Genomic DNA, 22,993 nt, shown 5'->3' on the forward strand with positions numbered 1-22,993 from the left:
ATCAGCTTTTATGAACATTATATTTAATTTTACAGCATCTGTAATTGAAGTGGTTCGTTCCCACTTCCTCATTGTAATTTAAAAGGGGCACAAATTCTAAACAGTTCTATTTTCTTCCCAGGAAACGTAAGTGATTGTGTTTCTATAGCATATTAGCTTTAATATACCAATGTCAAGCTAAACGAAATAAGTTTCAACTAACTAAAAGTCCGCGGAGTTTATTATGTCGCGTGTGTGATGTGTGGAACATCAATTAAAGCCAATCCAATTACATACACTACCATTTTTAATATAACGGAGCAAAACTTTGTACGGGTAACCCACGATCGAAGTTTACTAAGAAAGTATGCCCACAAATACTGAAAATATTTCAGCATTACCGGATAATAGGTATTTAATCTGTAAGCAGAGCAGAACAATACACACATTTTACGTAGTTATAACTTAGTATATCATTTATAAATATTGTGGACAAATAACCCGTTTTGAGGCTGAAGGAACTATCAATTCAAATCTCATCAATGGAGGTACTTAACAACAAAATTTATACATAATGTAAATATAATAAAGGTATTGCAATGAAGCTTAAATCAAATTTACTAAACAGTATTAAGAAATGCTGAATCATCACCCTATATCCAGAACATTTCAATTCGATGTCATAAAACATAAAACATAACAATAAAAAATGTCTTCTTACGGAATGTCCTCGTTGAAAGTCAAGATATAAATGTTAAAGTCAATTCCGCTTAAATGTATTCAAATAAATAAAATTTCCTGTAGCCAACTGTATAAAACTTGCATAAGATGTCCACAGGTCTTTAGCCGGTTTTACCATTCAAATGATTTGATAGGTTATTAATAATTATTTGATCAATTTTAGCCAATTAATATTTTGGCTTACCTTGACCAAACAAAAGAAGCAACGGTTTTATTCATTTAGTTTTATTTAGTTTGGAAGTTTTTCAACGTCGCTGGGACAAATGTCTCCAAAATTGACTCAAACAAAGTCAAATTTAAGCAGTCAATTTGAAGTAACGAGTCTACAACAATTAACAGCGTTTTCAAACTTGCAAACGTCAATGAAAACAAACATATAAACTGAAGGCAATATAAAACACCAAGCTAACTAGACAACACACAGAAAGAAATTCCTAAATCTAGAAAAGGTACAAACTGCACACATTTACTTCAGACATCTGAGGGCGATATAACCTCTAACCTCTCGCTTTGTTGCCAGACATTCTTCTGCGTCGATATAAGGTCTAGCTAATAGCGAGAAACTTAAAGTGCCGTGATAAATTCCCAAATACATCATATAACAGAACCTTTTTCCAGTTTTTGCATCACCCCTACCTCTTTTAAAACCAGCACTCTTTGATCCATTAAGGAAATTCAGGAGTTTCGCGCAGAAAAATGTCGGTTTGTCACCTTAGGATTTAAATTAGAAGGACGAAGGGGATAACGTTTTAATAAACATTAACATTAATTCAGTGTTACTTGTTTATTTTTCATTCTCTCTATACGTATATCAAATGAATTTTGTTCTTGATATAATACATTTGGGTGTTTCCAATAATTAAATGAATGTGCTATTTGATCGATTTTGTCTTTTAAAAACTGTTTCAACAGCAGTTTTCTTTGCATCAATGTTTACCGGTGCTTACCCCTTTGGGTGCTGGAATCTCAGTGTGTGTATACCACGTGATAAATTGCGTCATAAATGCTACGTCGGAAGGCAACATTTTGCTCCGAATGAAGACTTTAAACAAAGCTAACTTTCCTATATCTTCACTATTTTAAATGAAACATAGCGCAGTCTACGCCGCCTACGGAGCCCCGCCTTCGGTCTTTTCCATAGATTGATTGAGAGTGTAGTTTCTTAAAACACTTCGACAAACCTTTTCACAATGCGGCCGTCTGACGGAGCACTGTCAAATCATTATCTTGGAAACAGTCTTGTCGAAGTGTTTAATGAAACTAATCACCTTATCAAACTCCGGTAATAAAACGAAAGCAAGGCTATTTAAGCGACATAGGCTGCCCTTTGTTTCATTAAAAATGGAGTAGTAAAAGAAAAGTTATCGTTGATTTAAGTCTTCATTTTAAGCAAAATGTTGCCTTCTGACGTAGAATATATGACGTAATTTATCACGTGGTATACGTACACTGAATTTCTATGCCTATACCGATTCCAAAGCGAAACAGGTTTTCTGGCATTTAAAGGATCAACTTATATTTGTTATTTTCTTGAGGTGATGCTCTGGGTTCCGATATCACAAACACTTACATATTAATCGGTCCCTCTAGAGTGAGAAAACACTAAATGACTGATCGCACACAAAACAACATGCTCTCTCTCTGGCGAATATGGCTTAACAAAAATTTAAGTGACAAAATTGGGATATTTCTACACGCAGAATTTACAAAACCAAACGCCATTATTGTGAGCACATGTCAGCATTACTAATATCATTTTACACGCAAGTTCTCCGCAAATCCACAAGGGACCATCGATATGGAAGACTCTGGTCTGATTATCTAGTGTATCGGTCATAGTAATGATGTTAGCGTCGAAAATGACTAGTGCTTCCTTCGCATTTCCCATGGTAGATATGTTATTGTTCGCTCATTTGTGCTTAAATGTGTTAGAACATTTCATTTAGTCCAATAACGCTTATAAATACAATTATATTTTCATTATAATGATGCATCGAATAGACTCAACATCAGTAGGTGAAGCTGTTGACTCTTGATAAATTGTTGACGTACGATTATTCGATCCTACTCTACATCAGTAGGTGAAGCTGTTGACTCTTGATAAATTGTTGACGTACGATGATTCGATCCTACTCTACATCAGTAGGTGAAGCTGTTGACTCTTGATAAATTGTTGAAGTACGATTATTCGATCCTACTCTACATCAGTAGGTGAAGCTGTTGACTCTTGATAAATTGTTGAAGTACGATGATTCGATCCTATTTTATATAACAAATTAAAAGAACTTTTAAAAATATGCTTTAAAAGCTATAAAAAGAGTTTCAGCCACGTTTAAACATTTGTGACCAAAACCTCTACCCATTGAATACGTTACGGCGTACTAACCGGTTGAGTACAGAATACAGAACATTCCTTAAAATCACTTGAAGAATAATCAATTTAAAAGTACAAAACTAGGTGTTTCGGTTTTATTGATTGCTGCGTTTGAGGAGGAGGATGTCACTCTCATAATATCCAATCAACTATATCATATTTAGACGAATGGACGGTTAGCATTTCAGTAAAAAAAAATGTTAAGTATTCCTAAAAAAATAAATTACAAATCACCAAGGTTTCCCGTTTCTGCAACAGAACTTGTTAAGAGTTAGGTAAAGTACTCTATAGCTGTAAGAACCTATAATATCTGGTTTCTATTCCCGCACGAAGGCAGTAACTCAACGTTTATAAATAAGTTTATTAATATGGATTTACGTTGAATGGGTTGACTGCTTGTCGCTTTGTAATTAGGTTCTTAAACGTTTTGCTTTTTTTAGACCATCAGTATAGTATGGTTACCGGGCTGATATTATTTTCTATACGGCTCCCAAGTTATGAACGGTCCTAGTGTTTGCATTTTCCGGGTGTTGCTCTATTATCAAGAGACGAGGAGCAATATATGACGATGACAGGTCATTCGTCATTTTCATTGATTGCAATAACATCATTGAGCAAGAACAAGTTCAGAAAATAATGGGATGCAACAAGATGTCCTGTCTCGAGGGAAACACCCATTCGGGACGAGTTAACGACCCTCATGGACAACAGTGACTTCTTTAATTAAAGTGACACTCTTATTTAAAATCAATACATACACATGTGTAACAAACACACATTTTGAGTGATAAACCTTTAACTACTAACTAAATAATGCACTTATGGAAAATATGAATTACTGATAACATGATTGTAACCGTGTATTTAATAGCTGAAAACGCAAACCTTTTAAATAATTGGTGAATGCTCAAAGACTGACTATCGTGTCATAAGGTGGAAATACCTTGTTTCTGCACTGTTCTTTCAAATTAAACTCGGAACCCTTCATGAAAACCATTGTTTTTGACATTTATTCATCCTTTTTGGTAAATTAAAACAATTGTTTTAATTGTGGTAAATCTTATTTGGGAGTAAGAGTACATCTTCAAGGAAGCAGAACTACTGTTATGTTTTAAAAAGCAAAAGAACATGGGATCCGAAGTACTTATTTTGAAAAATGAATGGTGTTAATGTGTTTTATATAACCTGTATGTGAATTGCTAGTGACAATAGTGTGTTACCAAAAAAAGCTGATGCATTTCCAGGAAAAAGGTTATATTATTAATTCATGTTTGCCATGCATATGCACGAAATTTGTGCAATTATAATTTTCCTTTTTGAATAAAACATTCCTTCGGAAGCAGAGACTACGTCCAAAGTATGAGACTTAACAAAATGTTTTGCTATTATTTTATTCGGGATTGTTGGGATAAGAGTGAGGTTGTGCACACTAATTGGTTTAAACCCTCAGAAAATTTACATTTTACTGACCGTTCCAAGGCGGTACCTTACAATTCTTGATAAACATACCTAGTTTTCTTAGTATATATGCACAGTACTGTTTGTGGAGTTTTGTGCTGTTGTTCCATGTTTCTTGTATTTGATTTTTTGTTTTTGTGTTCGATGTCTTTGGCGTTTACCCTGTGTCATTAAACGGGGTTTATGTTTGAAGTTTTGCTACTGAGCTTGTTTCTGTAGTTTTTCACATAAGTATTAAACGATGTTCTATGTTCAAAAGCCATTCAGAGATTTCAATGATCCACAAATACCAGAAAATAAATAACAACACTGGACGAATTAACGGGACTGATTTTACAGCGGCCATATAACCGTTAATGTTGCTCTTAACCAAAAAGTTAAAGTTTGTTGTTTAATATGCAATTCTATAAATGACTAGGTTAAAGAAACACCGTTAAATCTAATTTATTGCAAATACACATTTTATGTAAACATGCGAAAATAAATATTTACCCTGCAAAAGAAATACCTCGAAGGTACACATTGCATACTCACGAAAATTGGTAATAATTGTATTGACTTGGTTGCAAGTAAACATTTGGTGATTTCAACACCAACAACAATAGGACAATAAGAGGGAATCATCGGAGCAACAGCATTTTGTAATGCTCCTTCCGTTGTGGCACCAATTTCAATGAAGGTATACGGTGAACAAGTTATGCTGTTGTTCCCTCTCAGAGGTAGATACTAGTAAAATTTAAAACAAAATCGGCGATTGTAGTTCCTAATCGGATTGACTGTGTTGTGTTGAAAATTAAAGTTTTGCACCCCCCCGCCTCCCCCCACAAAATATGATCGTTTAGATCTTGTGTTGCTTACAGTTGGCAACGTAAGTATCCGGGTTTTAACGAAAAACGTTATCGTTTCGTACGCTTTAGCAACCCTCACATATTTTACGCTTGTCTATTGAATATAAAAAAATATTGACCGTATTCACTCACCTCCATTTATCTCCATTTTCAACTAATTAGCCACACAACGGAAAAGGCATTGGAACGCATAACAAGCCATTGTTTTGACTTCGTGTAGATTCTGCTTATTTGTATTTAAGAAATCATATTACTGGACGGTAAACGCATCGACATCAAACGGGTCACATGTTGAATAGTATATATTGGTGCTATAATTCTAAAAGACTGATCGTCGGTGGTGCACATATTTGTCCTTTGGTATATTTTTGTAAATCCCTCGTCTTTTTAGTGAGTCGATCTTGTAAACTACATATACTTTATAGCAATAACTATTTTCATACACACAATAAAAGTAAAACTCAATTTTTCGAACAACAGTACGCTGTGTCCATTTTTACTGCAGAGTTTCTTATTTTTCACGCGCTGTGTTGTCATTTCGGATCGTGGACTATAAACTAGTGGCTCCTGATCATAGAATATTGCTGATGGAGGAGTTTTGGACTGGTGAATGTTGGTATTACAACTGTTCGTTATGGACAACTTTATGAGAGCGAGAGTGGTCTAATGGTTTCGTTGTCCGCCTCTCACCCAAGAGTTTGTGTATTCGATCCCTACCAGAAGTATCTTCTAACGTCCTCTCGAATTGGACACCAGTACTAGTTTCAACCAAACGGACCCGAGCGTGACTCTATTGGCTGTCACCTTTAGTCGCTATCGAGCTAAAGGAAATAAGTTTCATAAAGATAAAGAAATTATTTCAGGAAGAGACAAAACTACAACAGTATGTTGGATATGTATAAACTGTATAATAGTAGTTAACAAATTATGTTACGTTTTGTGTTTTGTCTTATGACGTTGTATCTTTCTCAGTTATTGATTGTTTGAAATAAATCAATGAGATTTTGAAATGATCTTGATAAAGTTTTCGGCTTCTGTTTTTATCAACACTATTATTATAGAATAGTAAATAACTGCAAGACGAAAAAACCAGCAATACGGATGCATATTTCCAGCAATATTTGAATCTTAAGTAGATGAACTTATTATAATCTCAGAGTTTGGCAATCTTTTGATTTTTGTTTGAATGCACATTATTTGTCGTGAATCATGTACAGTAAGCGTCTAAATTTGTTTCGTCGAAGCGTACTGTAAGCATTTTACTTAACACTTACGCTCGTACAACCTAGCTATTATGATGTCTGTGTCTGCCATTTTGTTGTTGCGGGCTCCGGGCCAAATATATCAACCATAATCCCTATAGTTTAACTATATTTCATTGTCAAACGGCGCTTGGTTTAGGCAATACCTCATATCAGGCACATGGACCAGTCACAAAATCACCTTCAAATTCTGGTCATCAAATTTGCGCTTTTGTTTGCGCAGTTCCAATATTGTCCAGGGAACTTGGCTGCCGATAGCGGTCGACAGTGTGTTTTTATGTATGGGCCATCTGTTTTGTCTTTACAATGATAATCATAAAAATGGGATGCTACTTGTTAAACATTACCAACTGTCTATGTTGCTAGCGAAAGTCAGCATTACCAATTCTCTTAGCCACAAAGGAGACCGTTTAACTCACAACCTTGTGTTTTGGTAATTGTTATGACGTTAGCGTAAAAATGAATGCATGTTTAAAAAAGATTTTCAATAGACAGTAAAATCTACATCATTCTCAGTTTCTATTTTAAGTTAATATTATGAGACCTTAAATTTCTTCCCCATTACAATATTTATGCGAAAAGCTACAGAAACAAACTCAGTAGCAAAAGGTTTAGACATAAACCCGGTTTAATGGCACTGGGTAAACGCCAAAGACATAGAACATAAAATCACAAACAAGAAACATGTAAGAACAGCAAAAAACTCCACAAACAGCACAGTTCATACATATTATATATAAAAACTAGGTATGTTTATCAAGAAGTGTTAGGTACCGCCTTGGAACGGTCAGTAAAATGTAAATTTACTGGCGGTTTAAACCAGTTTATGTGCACAAACCTCACTCTTATCCCAATAATCCTAAATAAAGATAAAGGTAAAAGGTAAATCTTATGAAAGTATGCATTAATTTGAGAAAACTTTACAATAAAAACAAATAATAATAAACCTATAGGTAAACCCCAAGTACTTCTATGATTAGAGATCCCAAGTTTATCTGCAGACGGAGAAATACATTTCAGAGCACCTAATGCAAACACTTTTCAAAGATACGATGCAGTCATTGTTTGAGACTATGAACATCACACACAGTCTGCCTTACAAAATAAAAGTTTAAAACAGTGTGATCATCGAGTTTCATAATAAAAAGCATCATTGTACTAAAACTGGGAACAAAAATCTAAGTACTGCTTGAATCCTGTGTATGAAATATTATAAGAATTGATTCACCATGTTTGTGCTTGCATCTAAACAATATTAAAGGGGTTTGACTACTGGGCTTGTCTCTGTAGGGTAATACGACTCTTCCATTGCGCTTGAACGTTTCATTGGCAATTTTGTCAATGAATTAGGCTATTATCCAGAGACAGGGAAATACGTGACGTTGACATGTCATTTGTCTTTCATGTTGATTGCAATTACACCATGAACAAGAAAGAGTTACGGAAATAATGGGATGTAACAGGATGTCTTGTCCCACGAGAAAATATCGCTATGTATGAGTTATCGAGCGGTAGCAAGGACAACCCTCGTTTCTTTAAGGAAGTAGTAATTATGCTATCATAGAAAGGACAACTCGCTGGCCAAGGAAGAAACATGTGTTTTGTAATTAAAACAGGGTTCTAAATGAGTTTGTCTATTCTTTACGGGATGCCCTGCGATATGTTATTATACATCGCAAATATGACATAAAATGTCAAGACTTAGGGAAACCTCGAGCTGTTATATAACTTTCGTAGACTCTAAAAAATATATTGTGCCGAAATAGCATATACGAAAGTTGTTTTTGTTTTTCCACCGTCGAAATGACTTGAAAAAACAACATTTACCTTATACCACAAAGACAAAAAAAAATGTATAAAAGAAGGTAAAGGTTACCGCCTTCTTGGAACAGTCAGTGGAAACTGGAGTTAACTGGTTAACTGTGGGGTGGGGGGAGGGTGAGGGGGCAAGCATTCAATTATAAGAGCAAAATATTGCTGATGTTCAACTTATCAGACAATAATTTTGGTTCCCCACCATGACCGTACTATTTAACGGATTTGTTGTAAACTGTGTTTAATTTCTTGAAAGTCCCTGTTGTGTGGCTTCGACTGCTGATCTTGTACTTATAGGTATCTTTGTGTTCCATGATGTCTATCTTGCGTAAGGATATTGTTCCATTAATTAGTTCGACTGCTGGTCTTGTCACTATAGTTTTCTATGTGTTCCAATGTATCTTTCTAGCCTTCGTAAATTGAACTATTGCATAGTTCGACTGCTGATCTTGTTGAAAATAGGTTCATTTGGGTGTTCCATGTCGTATGTCTGGCGTTATGATATTGTACTATTAAGTAGTTCGACTGCTGTTTTTTTGTATTAACAATAAGCTGATACTGTAACACTATTCCCCAGAGAGGCTTGTTAAACCTTATGGAATAACGAAATTTATCTGTCCAAATTATTTCTACACGGCAAGGATCTGCGCTTGTCACGAACTATTATTTTTAAAGGTTTAGAACTAGTTAACACGCCCAGGTTTGAATCGTTGGTATAATTTTCCACTAAGAAACTTAAGATTTTCTTTTTCTTTTTTTTCTTTCAAGCAAAAATGATATCTGTTGGCAATAGGTATAGAAGAAAACCTTTAATAATTTCAAAGAAATATAGAAAACGACATAAAATAGAATCTATGAAATATGAACAGAACAATAATTACTTTAGTCTTAGAGTTTGTATATCCATGACATAGCTAAAGCCACGCATTCCATCCAGAATTATCAATTACAACAACGGCAAAATCAAGCTGATAAAACTTAGTTTATGAAACATGAAATTTATTTAATGAAAATATATCAACTGTGAGATGCATTGCTTTTTTGCCACATTGTGATGTTGAACTTGGAGTTTTTCACATAAGTATTAGTAACAAGTAATAAATCATAATTATCATATCATATAAATAAAAATGGATATAACTTGTAAAAAAATCCAGGATTAAGTGGGATGAAAACAGTTTTATGTGCATCCAAGCTCTTCCATGTAAAATACCATACATTTTGTTTTACTTCTTGACAATTTTAGTTATTAAGCAAAAAGGGTATAAATATTCTTGGTGACCTTCTTTAATGTGTAACATTATCTCAAAACAAATTTTGTTCACCATGTCTGACAGATAGCGTTACCTATGAGTAGAACATTGACAAATGTTAGAAATACTATAAACTTATTTCACTGATTGTCTCAAGGTCTACATGATTTGGTTACAATATTTATATGAAAAACTACAAGTTCAACATCTCAATGTGGCAAAAGAAGCAATGCATCTCACAGTTGATATTTTTTCATTAAATAAAATGAGTAAAAGAGACACACACATGAAATATATATAATTGTAATAAAATGCAGTCAGTCTATATTTTTTGGACGTGGACATAGCAAGAGTTAGACATTATTTTCAGCGACTGTTCAAAGTTTGGAATAAAGAATAAAATGGCAATGAATTGTTTAAGTGATTATGGAAATGAAATATTTACTCCATTACAAGTACAATCGCTTACCCCTAATAGTTCCACACACGATGTAGATCTACTATCGTTCGTGTTTATTATCAACACATACATAATGAATCTATTTATGTGAAAATCGTTGACTTTATCGGAATTCACCAAACTTACACTCAAAAGTATTTTCTTAAAAAAATGTACTTTGACACAATAACAGTGATTCTTTATTTTGTTTGTTGTTGTTAATCCTGCCTGATTGTGCCATTCCTGTTATAGAAATGTTTTTGTTAATATATTTTTGGATAATGTTGTTTTAAAAAACGTTGCACCCTCAACCGCTTATGTGTTCCCTTGTGTTTATGTTGCTTTTCAACCTTGTAACATAAAACATTTCGACTGCTAGTATTGTCCTCAAACTTCCCTTTGTAATATCAAAAAGGTGAAAAGATGCTGGAATCCGATTCCACAGAGACGGTAGCATAACTACGTGTAATAGCGGAATATATCTCTGTCTGTCTGCATTTGGCACGAACGGTTTAAGACAGTTGACACGCAAAAAGAAGCGCATGTTGTTTAGTTCTATGCACACAAAATTTATATTTATATTATAAAATACAGTCAATCAAATATTTTCTTTGGACGTGGACATAGTAAGATTGGACATCATTCTCCACGATTGATGTTTGAACTACGGAATAAAACGGCAATAAAATGTTTATGTGATCAAGGAAATGAGCCATTCACTCCATAACAAGTACTATCGCCGGTGTATAATAGTTCCACAGAGAACGTGAGTCTGCTATCGTTCGTGCTTTATATCTACACAAATAGTGAGTGATCACGGAAATAAAGCTGATACCAGATGGGAAATGATATGTCAGTGTGATGTGTCACCGTATATAATTATTTCCTTGTAAATTTAACTTTGACACTTGATAGGCTGCTGTATAGGATTTGCAAACTAGCGCTAAATTACTGGATAACGTTAATCAAAAGATTTGAACTTCTTTACGTATTTTTTTTCTTTTAAATCAAACTATGTAACTGTATACAAAATTCTATAATTGAGTATCGTCCATATGCTGTAAACTCCCCTGTTAACCGTTGTATTGAAATATTGATTTGAGCTCGTACAATGGCTAATTTCTACCTTTTTGTTGAAGCGGGTTTCGGGCCGAAGAAATCAGCCATGTCTAGCGTAAATTCACATCCCATAATAAAACAGCATGGACGAGGCAGTTAAATTATCGCTGCAGTGATTTATTATTACACATTATTTTTATAGTTCCAGTTCTGTCAAGGCAATGCATGATATTTAACACACACATGATAATGTCGTTTAAACTCTTTCAAAGCCTTGAAACTTAAGTACGGAATGTATTTGTGACTGCAGTTCAAGCGCTTTTTTAACCAGTCCATGTCTTTTTCTCTACAAAGATACATGTGTTTCTTTTTTATTGTCCATGGTGGTATCTACCTTGAACAGTTTCATATTTTATATGGTTTAAGAGTGAAAGCAAGAACATATGTTTATGTGTAATCATCGGATACATAATATAAAATATATGTCGTATCCGGCCAGTGTGTCACAAATATATAATCAAGACAAATACTATTTGCAACATCTAGTGATAAAACAGGCCAAACTTAACAACATAAGCTCAGTATAATTAATAACAATCGCCAAACCAAAAAGGAGACTTTTAAGGTCGAGATCCCGTGTCTCTGTAATAGTGACATTAGCGTCGGAGAGTATAATTCTGTTGATTTTTCTCTGTAGACTTTTCTTTAATGTCTGTTAGAATAGTTTTAGCCGATGACAGTTATTTAAAAGATGTGTTCACAGGCCGTTATCGTAAGGTTGAGTTTTTAGTGTTTTGGTATATATTTTTTGGCTTTAATCTCTAAAACCCTGATTATTATTTACCCCTCTAAATCAAACTCACAAAGAACTACATACATAAAGGTCTAAACTACCACGTTCAGAATTCTGCGTACTGCATATATCATTGTATAAAGTTTGCTTGCCGTCTAGCCGGTAACCACTCCAGTTAGTTATTATGTGGTGTCTTCGAGCGTATCAGTGATGTTACCCAAACAATCTATTTATTTTAATGGTTATAGCTTGTATATGTTTGTGCCTTTGTCTGTTTGTGAACTAGCTTCGATCTATTGTCACTAAACAAAATCATTTTCTCTTTTGGACTATATGTGTATTCCAACATACGCGAGTTCTTTCGTTTGAGTGGCAACTTATTGCTATAATAGCATTGAGAAAGAAAGTACTTGGTGAATAATTGGATGCAGCGGGATGCAGCAGGATGCCCTGTCCCGAGAGACGAGTTAACGAGTAGAGGTACGGACATCCATCGTTAAGTTATAATGTTAACGCGCTGTACAAGAAAGAAACAATTGTTTCGCCGATAGTAATGAGTTTGCGAATCATTTTGTCGACTGTATAACTATGAAGACTAGTACATAAATAGTCAAAGACAACAGGGTGTCGTTTCAAAACAGATTTTAGTCGATTAAAATGAAATTATCTCAGTGTCATGTTTTCGCTATTTTATTTTATGTTTGTGTGAATTGAACTTTAACCGCTATTAATAATTGATGGCTGGGGTGTGACAAATGCGCAATCCATTTACCTGAGTGGGATTTTTAACATAGTCGTACTATCTTTACATTTCACACCACGCTTATATCCCAATTATGAGACGTTGTCAGTACATTGCAAATTGGTTGTCTCTAATATGAATAACGGTATATAGAAAAAACTGCGTGATTAATATATAAGCGAATATCTTCTAGGAATTTTCTGCTGTGTCGTTTTGAGTTTTTTTCTATTTTACATACAACAAGGCGTTATTACCAGCGGAATCATCTGATCGGACCTTAACGAAAGGTAAACGAATTCGTATTAAACAAGACTGCTTGATATATCGAGTGTGCAATGCAAAAGATGTTGACCGTCAATTGGTGTTTTTTATACATCGCTTGTTTGAATATGTATTCTGTGATAGCATAATGCCTTAACTAACGAATAAGTGTAAACAATGTATTCCTATACTCCACATTTGATTTTACTAAATGAAAATCTTTTGAAACACTTATCACAAATATAGCTTATGGACTGTATCAAGGGAATTAATTTATACCTTTAACTGTATATGCGATTGTTTGTATAACGGGAGATTATGTAGTCTATGTAAAACGAATCATTCTGTTCTGTCCAGTTTCGTTCTGTTCAGTTTTGTTTATATGAAATCTTTGTTTCCATGTCACATTTTGTATAAAAACTATTTTACTATAATTGTGACTTTAAGTTTTTCTCTATCAAACGCTTTTCGAAAGTATCTTCTTTAAGAGAATTATAACATTAGGGATCCACACAATCAGGTTGTTTTTCATTTACGTCCTTGCTCTGTTTGGTTTATATTCATGTCTTCTTGTATACTGTTATGTTTATAAACTTTGGGCGCTAAATCGGTTTATACACCTGCCTCATGATTTCCTATGTTTTCACTGACTGGTCCATGTGGTAACCCCAGCTATGCGGTGGTACTTGCGTGTTCGCTGTTGTCTGTCTGGCTTAAGTAGCTGAACATTGTACTATTCAATAGGACCACAGTATGTACATGCCTTGTTCCTATTATTACTTTTATATTCTAAAAAAACTTGGGTTGAATATATACTGAAAACCACAGATAAGTTTGTAAATGTTTTTTATTCACTTAAAATGGATTTTTTTTTCAATAGCAACTTATTTTGTCGATATGACTTTAAAAATAAATGTGAATTGATAACTTATAAAATGTTTACTAAAACTCACTTCCCAGGAGAGGATTGTGGAATAACAAGATGTTTCTATCTGTTCGTACTTATTTTGTCACAAGAGTAATTTGCATGATAACAGTTGGACCTTTTGCTGTTCCACTTTGTCCTGTAGTTAACATTGTGGGTAATTTACGCTGAAAAAGTGTAGAATCTCAGTTCTCGAGAAAAATGTGCACAACCAGATTTATTATTTCGTTCTCTGTCTGTCCAAAATCAATTCGATACAGGAAGGTTATGCATTTGACACGAACTAAATATTTCTTAAGGTTGAAAACCTTTTCAAACGCAAAGGGACGTACTTTTAGTAAATGTATTTGTATGAGAAATGATGTTTGTCTTTTTTCTTTAAATACTCTTTGCTGGCACGAGATTTAAAAGATTAATTAAAAAATAGCATGTACTAAGCATACAGAGGAAATAAAGGAATACATGTAAAGATATCTCCTGACCTCGCAGAATACCGAGTTTCATATTGGCATGCCAGGACAGTGATTTAAATACGATTTGACGAGTAACATGGAGTCGACAATGCATTCTTAATTTCATGCTTTATTTCATGCTGGATAATTATATTATTGTTTGACATTGATATACATTTGAAAATGAATCGTTTCTTATTAACAAAGCTTAATTAGACGTCCGAATTCTGAATTCTAGCAGGGAGATTAACGGAATGGTAAGTAATTTTGATAGTTAAACACGGCTCTCATGCCATAATGCATGAGCATATTGCATGATGGCGAGCACCAACCAATCATTGATCTCTAAAAAACACATGTAAGTTTTAAATGCAAGCAAATTTATATGCCTATATGAACGCAGTTGTGCTGGTTAAAGTGTGTGCTGTCGGAAGGACTCCACGCGTACTTAAACAGCCCAACTGCGTTCATATCCCAGATAATAACATCAACCACACAATTCATTACTTATATTTATAAGAATACTTTATTTTTTATTTTCTAAATTGTTAAAAATACTTCTCCAAATAGTACGACCCGACCGTAACCTGAAAAGTTTGTCATATGACGTTAAAACAACGTGGGAAAAAATAAACAACTGCATAGTTGATTTTTAACGTAAAATTGAAACGCTAGTGACAACAATATTATTACAGTTCATAAATTAACAATTTTCAAAATGTCGATTTAATTTTTTCGTTGCCTACTGACACAATTAGAACAAAAACAAGATGAACACTTTTTAATGTACTTGTATATTTATACGCGATTCGAGCATATCCGAAGATGTTGCGTTTATCGGATAATAATCGTAATTTATCGAAAGGCCGTTCATTTAAGGAATGGAAGTTGAGGTTTAATTATAACATTGTAATATATACAATAATTTGATATTCATTCCAACCCAACAGAGACAACCCGTTAGATACACACCTACAGTACCTTTAGTTTGTTTATCAATTCACATAGCAATAGTGAAATTACAAACATATAAACACATGCGTTTGGCATTAGTACGTAATCATGGATATGAAGTGAAAGCTTCACACGAGCTCCGTATGCTAGTTGTTCCAAGAAACTAGAAAACCAAAACCTTCTGACATAGTTTCGATCCGATGACTCAAATGAACAATACATTTCTTAAGTGTTATTGACACAAATTACTGTTTTTAACGCATTTGAACACAAATGAGCGAAATACAGCAAATACACACATGACTAGGGAGATGCGAAAGAAACACTCGAGTTCTTTTTACGCTAACTTAATAACTATTACCGGAACAAAGGATCTAGAAACCAGCAGCTCTCATTATTAATGGTCCTTTGTGGGTTGGTGGGAACTCGTGTTGTAATTGATATTTGTAACTGTATTTGGCAATTGCTGTAGAAATATATTCATCTCTGTGGTATTTAAATCGAAAACTATTGCTCAATATCTGATGATGGTGGGTATTGGTCGTTTATACGTGTTTTGTTTATGTATGTAGTATAAAGTATGCACTAACGTTAAGGAAAAAAGTAAGTATAAAGCCGCAAAACATCATCTTTTATCCTTTCTAAACAAAACTAACGCTGTTCTCTGCCACCACATTAGCAAGTACTGTCATGACAATGGCTAATACTATGATGTAGAAAGTGATGCGTTCTCATTACTGTCAATGAAACAGTTTAAACATAGCGAAAAATGTAATGTACATGTTATTACTGCAAGATTTCATTCACTTTGTGCGTCCGAGTGATCACTCTTACGGAATTATTTCCCCTCTCTTTTAGGGAAGACATATGCTAATATTACTGTTTATAAATGTTTAAGTTAATAGTTTTCGACTCCAATGTACATCTCCCTCGGAAAGCATATCCTTTTCCAAACAATAACTTGCCCTTTATATTTAATATTTACACGAAAAAAACATCGGGGTAATGTCACAGCCTTGTTCCATGTTTCTTGTTTGTAATTTGTTCTTTTTGTGTTCTGTGTCTTTGAAGCTTACCCTGTGCATTTAAACGGGGTTTATGTTTAATTGTTTGGCTACTGAGCTTGTTTCTGTAGTTTTTCACATACGTATTGCTGTCGTCGGCGTCGTCTTCATCATCATGGCCATTTTGGCGTCCTGTGAAGGCTATCGCTGTCAAAAGTTTGACTACTCTTTAAAGATACACAATGTATTCACATGAAAATTAAAATAAAATGCAATGTCAATATGTTTACTATTCAGATAATCGTTACCTTATTCTGGCTAAGTATGTTTGAGGCATAACATGGATTTAACATTGGTTTACTATGAACAAAAAACAACCACAAGAGCAGACAAGCCTCGATGTTCTTTAACGAATATATCCCTATTGTCCAAATGTATTGAAACATTTTTTCCTCACACCTTAAAACTCAAAATATAACAGAAAGCATCCTGACTACCAATTCATTTTTCCGTCTCTGACTTCATTATAATTAACGGTATATAATAACGCGGAGCCGACATCGATTCTGATCAAAAGTCCTTTGAGGCTATGAGGAAGTTTGTTTGTAAATTGATATTAACAATTCTGGCTGTTGATCGTAATGATCACGTTACTTTTTGCCAGTCATGTCTCCTTTTACCAATTTATGCCATTGTTTTCCAATGATAAAATCTCTTTAGAGACATTTTTATATATTTCTGTCTGTGATGAACACTGAAGGAGAAATAAAAACGTCATTGAACGATATAGAAGCAATATAATTCAAGGGGAATAGTAATGGAAATATATATGTGTGTGTAGAATTCTATGGAGGCTATTCGTTGCCAAAAGTCCAGACGTGTATGTGTGTATTTTATGTTTGTAACATTGATGATTTACCAATGTACATTTTACAAACGCCAACTCATCGGTTGTATGTGTACATTTAACACTTTACATTTTCATTTTTCATTTTGCTGATTGCAGTTTTATTCTCGTTGCATCTATTCAACAGAAGGTTCAGTCGTGTTTATAGAGTCGTTTATGGTAAACACTTGTAATTCTGTGAAAGTCACATGCCGATTTTTACGTTGCGGTTTGTAGAAGACAGATTTCAGTTCGTAGTTCTACAAAGTACATTGTTTGGTGGTGACTTTTCATTCGCAGTTGAACATGTTTACGAGATGAACTTAATTTTATTTATAGATAACTCCGCCTTAACCATGTCTTAACTCCTCCTTACGTCTTTCGGAAATTTCCTCTATCACTCGGCTCTACATAAACCAATTATGAATACTTTGGACCATGGACATTGCGAACCGTATTATGGACATTACGAATCATCTATATTATGACGCTATGGACTATGATTTGTAAAGAGGATGGATTATAAATTATTTCATGTCGAATAAAATAATATATGATATTACAACATGTTTTTGTCTATATAATAGTAATAAATACGCACATATGACATGAAATGAGATGTATGCAAAATGATACTTGACTCAAACACAACAAAATGTAAGTCATTAGCATTAAATTATACTTCAAGAATGAAAAGTCCCATTGTCTTATTTTTCTTTTAAAGCTGCACTCGCACAGATTGACCGTGTTGACAACTTTTTTTATTTTTTGTTTTGAAATGAGCCAATTTTTGCGTAAATGTCTGGATACCAGTGGTATAAGAGTGCTGACAAAAGATCAGATACAGTGTTTCAGTTTTACGTTCGCAAATTGATGTTTTATGGCTAAAAGTGATACTACAGTAACGTTTTAAGAAAAATGAAAAATGTCGGCAGTTTTCAAAACAATTTAGTTTTATTGTAAGTAATCTTATTATTTGTATAGAAAGCATTGCTGCCAAAATTAGCCGAGTCTGGGACAAAAAAAGGTTGTCAAAACTGTCAATCTGTGAGAGTGCAGCTTTAAATTACTAAAAACATTATTTTAAATTCTACCATTAGAGGACACTTTCTTGCCTTTTTGCAATGTTTAAGATTGCAAGTTATATTAGATAATTTAAAATTTACGAAGAAAAAAATCTAAATTTTCATTAAGTTGAAATAATTCACTTAGATGCCCCAGAGGTTTTATTACCTGGTAGCTGGAACTGTATGGATAAAATACACTAAGATTACAACTTCATATAACTGATACATTATACTGTAACGAATATTATTTTATAAGTAATTAATAAAGTATTTTAATGATGAAGTCAATTTATTGCTAATAAACAATTATTACTTGCTGCTTCCTTTTATACCCCACCCACACTCAACAGTCAGGGCTTTTTTCACATTTAGGTGAAGCGGCCCTAGCCCTTTTGGAGGGGAAAAATCGCGCGTTTGTTTTTCTAATCTAAGACTCACGATATCTATTTTTTCATGTTCTTGAAATTCCCCACTTGATTGTTATGGTTCACAGTGGCAGATCCCGTAATTCATAACTGGGGGACACAAGTGAGTTGGAGGGCTGTTCTTCCATCCACATGGATATTTTGTTTCAATGATTTATTGAAATTACACGTTTACACCATACATGCTTATTAAGATAGTAAATGTATAACATCAGACAAAACTAGGTGGAAATCATTATGATGTCCATCAAATGTTTCGTGGGTTTGCTGGAGCAGTCTTTGAACAGGGACTTGCGTTAGAGGGGCGTTACTTAGGGGCACAACTTTTTGAACATGATCCCTCTAGTGGGCATGACATTAATATGTTTAAAATGTGGGAAGTGGGGTTTAGGGGTACTCCCCCTAGAATATTTTAAATATTTTTAGTCTGAATTGGTGCATTATGGCGTAATTGAGTACTTTTTCTGAGAAATATTGACAAAAAAATTAACCTTTAAGTTTACTTGCGGGCCAACTGGGGGGGGGGGAAACAGGCCCTACAGCTCCTCCCCCCCACTGAACGACCCGCCCATGGTCCACTTGTAAATAAAATAAATGAACAATTTTTGCTTACTTGGGTATATAAGTAAAAAAAAACCTGACAGTGGCAGTATAAATCTGGGTCCGTGAGCCCAGCTCAGATACACCCAACTGCAATTGACTAAATAATATGGTGATTTATAACCCATTTAAGAACATTGATCGTCAAAATAAAATAAAAGATGAAGTTAATTTTAGTTTTTATTGTGAAATAAAGAGAGAGTACTCAGACTTACAACCGGGAATTTACAGGAAGAAGGCGAAGATGTTATCTCCCTTGCTTGATTCGATGGGAATAAACGAAAGAAAATCCGAATCGTTAGCTCCGCCCATTCACCTTCGTTTCTTTCGATGACATTTACCATATAAGGTATTGGCGAAATCGTCTATCCTTGTAATTCTGAACTTGTCAATTCACTTTTGTAAACCTGGACTTGTTGGACTGCAAATGTTCATTTTACGAATGCGAGTGTCGACTGTAGGATTGCAGTTTTACATATGCATTATTCGGCTTTCTAAATTACATCATCATATTGTTAAAGGCAAGTTATACGATCTATGTTTTAGTGAGTTTATACAGGATAGATCTGACAAATATACATTTTGACTACTATAATGACAAATGACAAACAATACGGAAAAACTGACGAATAGAAACAACAAATAGCACGTATACATTGACAAATGTAGGAGATATTTAGTACGATTAAGAAGCACATTGTGGGAATTACACGTCTGGACTTTTGGCAACGAATAGCCTCCATAGAATTCTGGTATTTGTTGTGTTTCAAATCGGATACAATAAACCCGTTAGGTAAAATAAATCCATAAAGTAACCAACATAAATTGATTGGGCAAAACAGAAATTTGAAACAATCCCGACTAGGTTGAGATTGCGTAGTGATTTTTACAACATATTCTAATTATTATTCTAATTTCAAGAGTAATTAAGTTTTCCGACGACCACAGAATATTTTAATAGATAACTAAACAGGAGCAAAATTTGAGGATTCTTGAATTTCTTTTCATGTAGGGAGCCTTTAGGACAATATAAATGGTAACAAACTTTGTAGTAGTATTTTCTAACATTCTCCATACCCAATACCTGCTTTTTCGGCCAGTCTTTTTAAGAACGAGTACTTACCATCTATGATTTACATACTATGACTATTATACTTTATTTCTTACTACTTTTCAGGTTGTTGTTGTTGGGTCCGATGAGGCGTATAGTTTTAACTATTTTCATTCGCTTAGCCCTTTGTTAAGATGAAACTCGACCTTAATACTCAAGTGCATAAGGTATTGCTTATGTTAATCACAATGATTATTTCTTTTAAAACGTAATTATAGGTATTGATCATAATTTTTCTTGCGTTTATGCTTTATAAACGCAGTAGGGCAAGCGAGCGAATGACCAAGCGCACTTCATGAACTTTGCTCGCGTGCGGTACTGTATTCATACGGGATAAATGCAAGACAACTTTTAACTATTAATGTGTGTTAGGACATTACATTTTTAAGTTTTCGTACTTTGCTCATTGACGTTTAGCTCCTCTGCTTGTGCCTCATAACATATTTATATTTAGATTTTTTGACTTTTTGCCTTGTCCGTGTACTTTTTTTTTCTCGTGTAGGCTTAAAATCAAGGATCACAATTGAATAAGTCGGTTTCTTATTTTACTGACCAGCGAAACTGTAGACAAAACATGGATAAAATAGCTCAGTTCAAACTGAGCCATTGCCATGTCAGTGTATTCAATGTTTGTATTGTTGCATAACCAACCGGGAACAAATGAATGTGGCGACAATTGAAGACATTTGATCATCGAGTCAGCAGCCTTCGAATATTTTCCTTATTTAATTTTATCTTTGATAAGCATCCAGGGAGTCTATACAGGTATCCTTCTTCGGCGTCAATGCACAAGCTCCTCTTGTATTTCCTTGTTCTCCTCCACTTGAGAATAGATAGCTTCGTCGACTTTACGCGAAATCCTTTGTGTTCTGTCGAGCGCCATTTTCTTGTGCAGCCATTGTTTTGAAGTCAAATACTGGACGTCTAGACGGGACGACATTAAACTGAACAATGACATGATCGGATTAACACATAAGCGACTATGGGTGACTGCGCATAAAAAGTTGTTCCCATTATTATAACATTTAGGCTAAAATGTGGTAAATTAGATAGTAAAGCGTTTTGAAACTATTTTATAATCATTCTTTGCTACATGAATTGTGCAAAATATAATTTTCTGCGTAAACTTATTAGTAACAAGTAGCAAAACATTTCACTGCCCACGAACATCTTTTGTTAATTTTGTGACGTAATTTTGCATTTAAAAAACATTCTAGCGGTCCTCGGCTTTATTATATTACTGATATTTTTTCAGTTATATTGCTTCACTTCGTTTTCGACTAATGGATTAGCGATAAGCGAAGTTTGAATACATTATAAAAGGACATAAAATTTTGCCGCTCGGTGGATATGGAAATTTTGCCATCTCAAAAAAGCTTGGTATTTTCCCAGACCGACCTGCAGTTCTCCTTTCGTTATAAGTTCAATGCTGGATAAATATTCCAGCGAATAGAAATTGCCACATTTGCATTTGCACGAAAACAAAATCAACAGCCAGAAAAGATGATGAATATGGTAAAAGATTAATATCTAAATTTGAAACGATCGTTTTCACTTTAAAATTGAAATTTATTTTACCTCGTGAATACCAAAATTAAATATTTACCTACATGAAGTAGCTATGCAACTCGTAAAATATAGCTTTGGATGCTCACTCCGTGAAATATATTACGAAATCACATCAAACAGTTATCCTCTGTGTATTGACAACAAGTGTAATAGCTTTTGGTAACACTTCATGCAGTACATGCTTAAGCGACATTATATTATCAAAAAGTACTACATTGCTTCACACGAACATAGTAGCATACTAGCAACATAGACTGTCCATGATGTACTTGTTCTATACGCTACATACATAGACTATAAAGCCACGAATGGGGTAGGTTGTTTGGTTTAGACGATTATCCTTACAGCTCGTTTTAAAGGTTAGCCGTCATTGTTACACTAGTTTTTTGTATTGTCACACTGAAAACACATAATAAAGTTATTCCACATCTACCCAAAGAGTTTGTGAGTTCGAACTTCGCAAATGATTTCTTGAACGTTTATTTCACCCATCGAAGGGACATTATACATTTAATATAACTATATAATTTTATATTGAAAATGCATCGCCGCCAGATTGGTTTTGAATTGTTGTTGGTTCAAAAGAAGATAAAACATATATTTAAGTGAAGAATTGTGTATAAATCACAATTTACGTCAGATAAATAATGATAATAAATAGTATTCATTTGTAACAATCGTTGATCAGAACACATTACTCTATTCAGGGATGTCTATGTTAACAGAATGCATTCAGTGAGCTCAAGATCTTGAAATTAAATATTTTTAGAATTATTTATAAATTTTCTTATAACAACGCCTTCATTTTTGCTTGAAGTTGTTATCGATTGAACACTTAACTATTTAAAACGAAATGAGTTTCCATCACGTAAATCAAAGTAATTGGTAATCAGGACTGGCATATTATTTCAAGTTTAAAATCAGTAAATATCAGTCAACGAGAGACATGGAGTAGATGTACCGAAAATTCATTTTT

Source organism: Mya arenaria, chromosome 6 (assembly GCF_026914265.1).
Source record: "Mya arenaria isolate MELC-2E11 chromosome 6, ASM2691426v1".
Taxonomy (NCBI): domain Eukaryota; kingdom Metazoa; phylum Mollusca; class Bivalvia; order Myida; family Myidae; genus Mya; species Mya arenaria.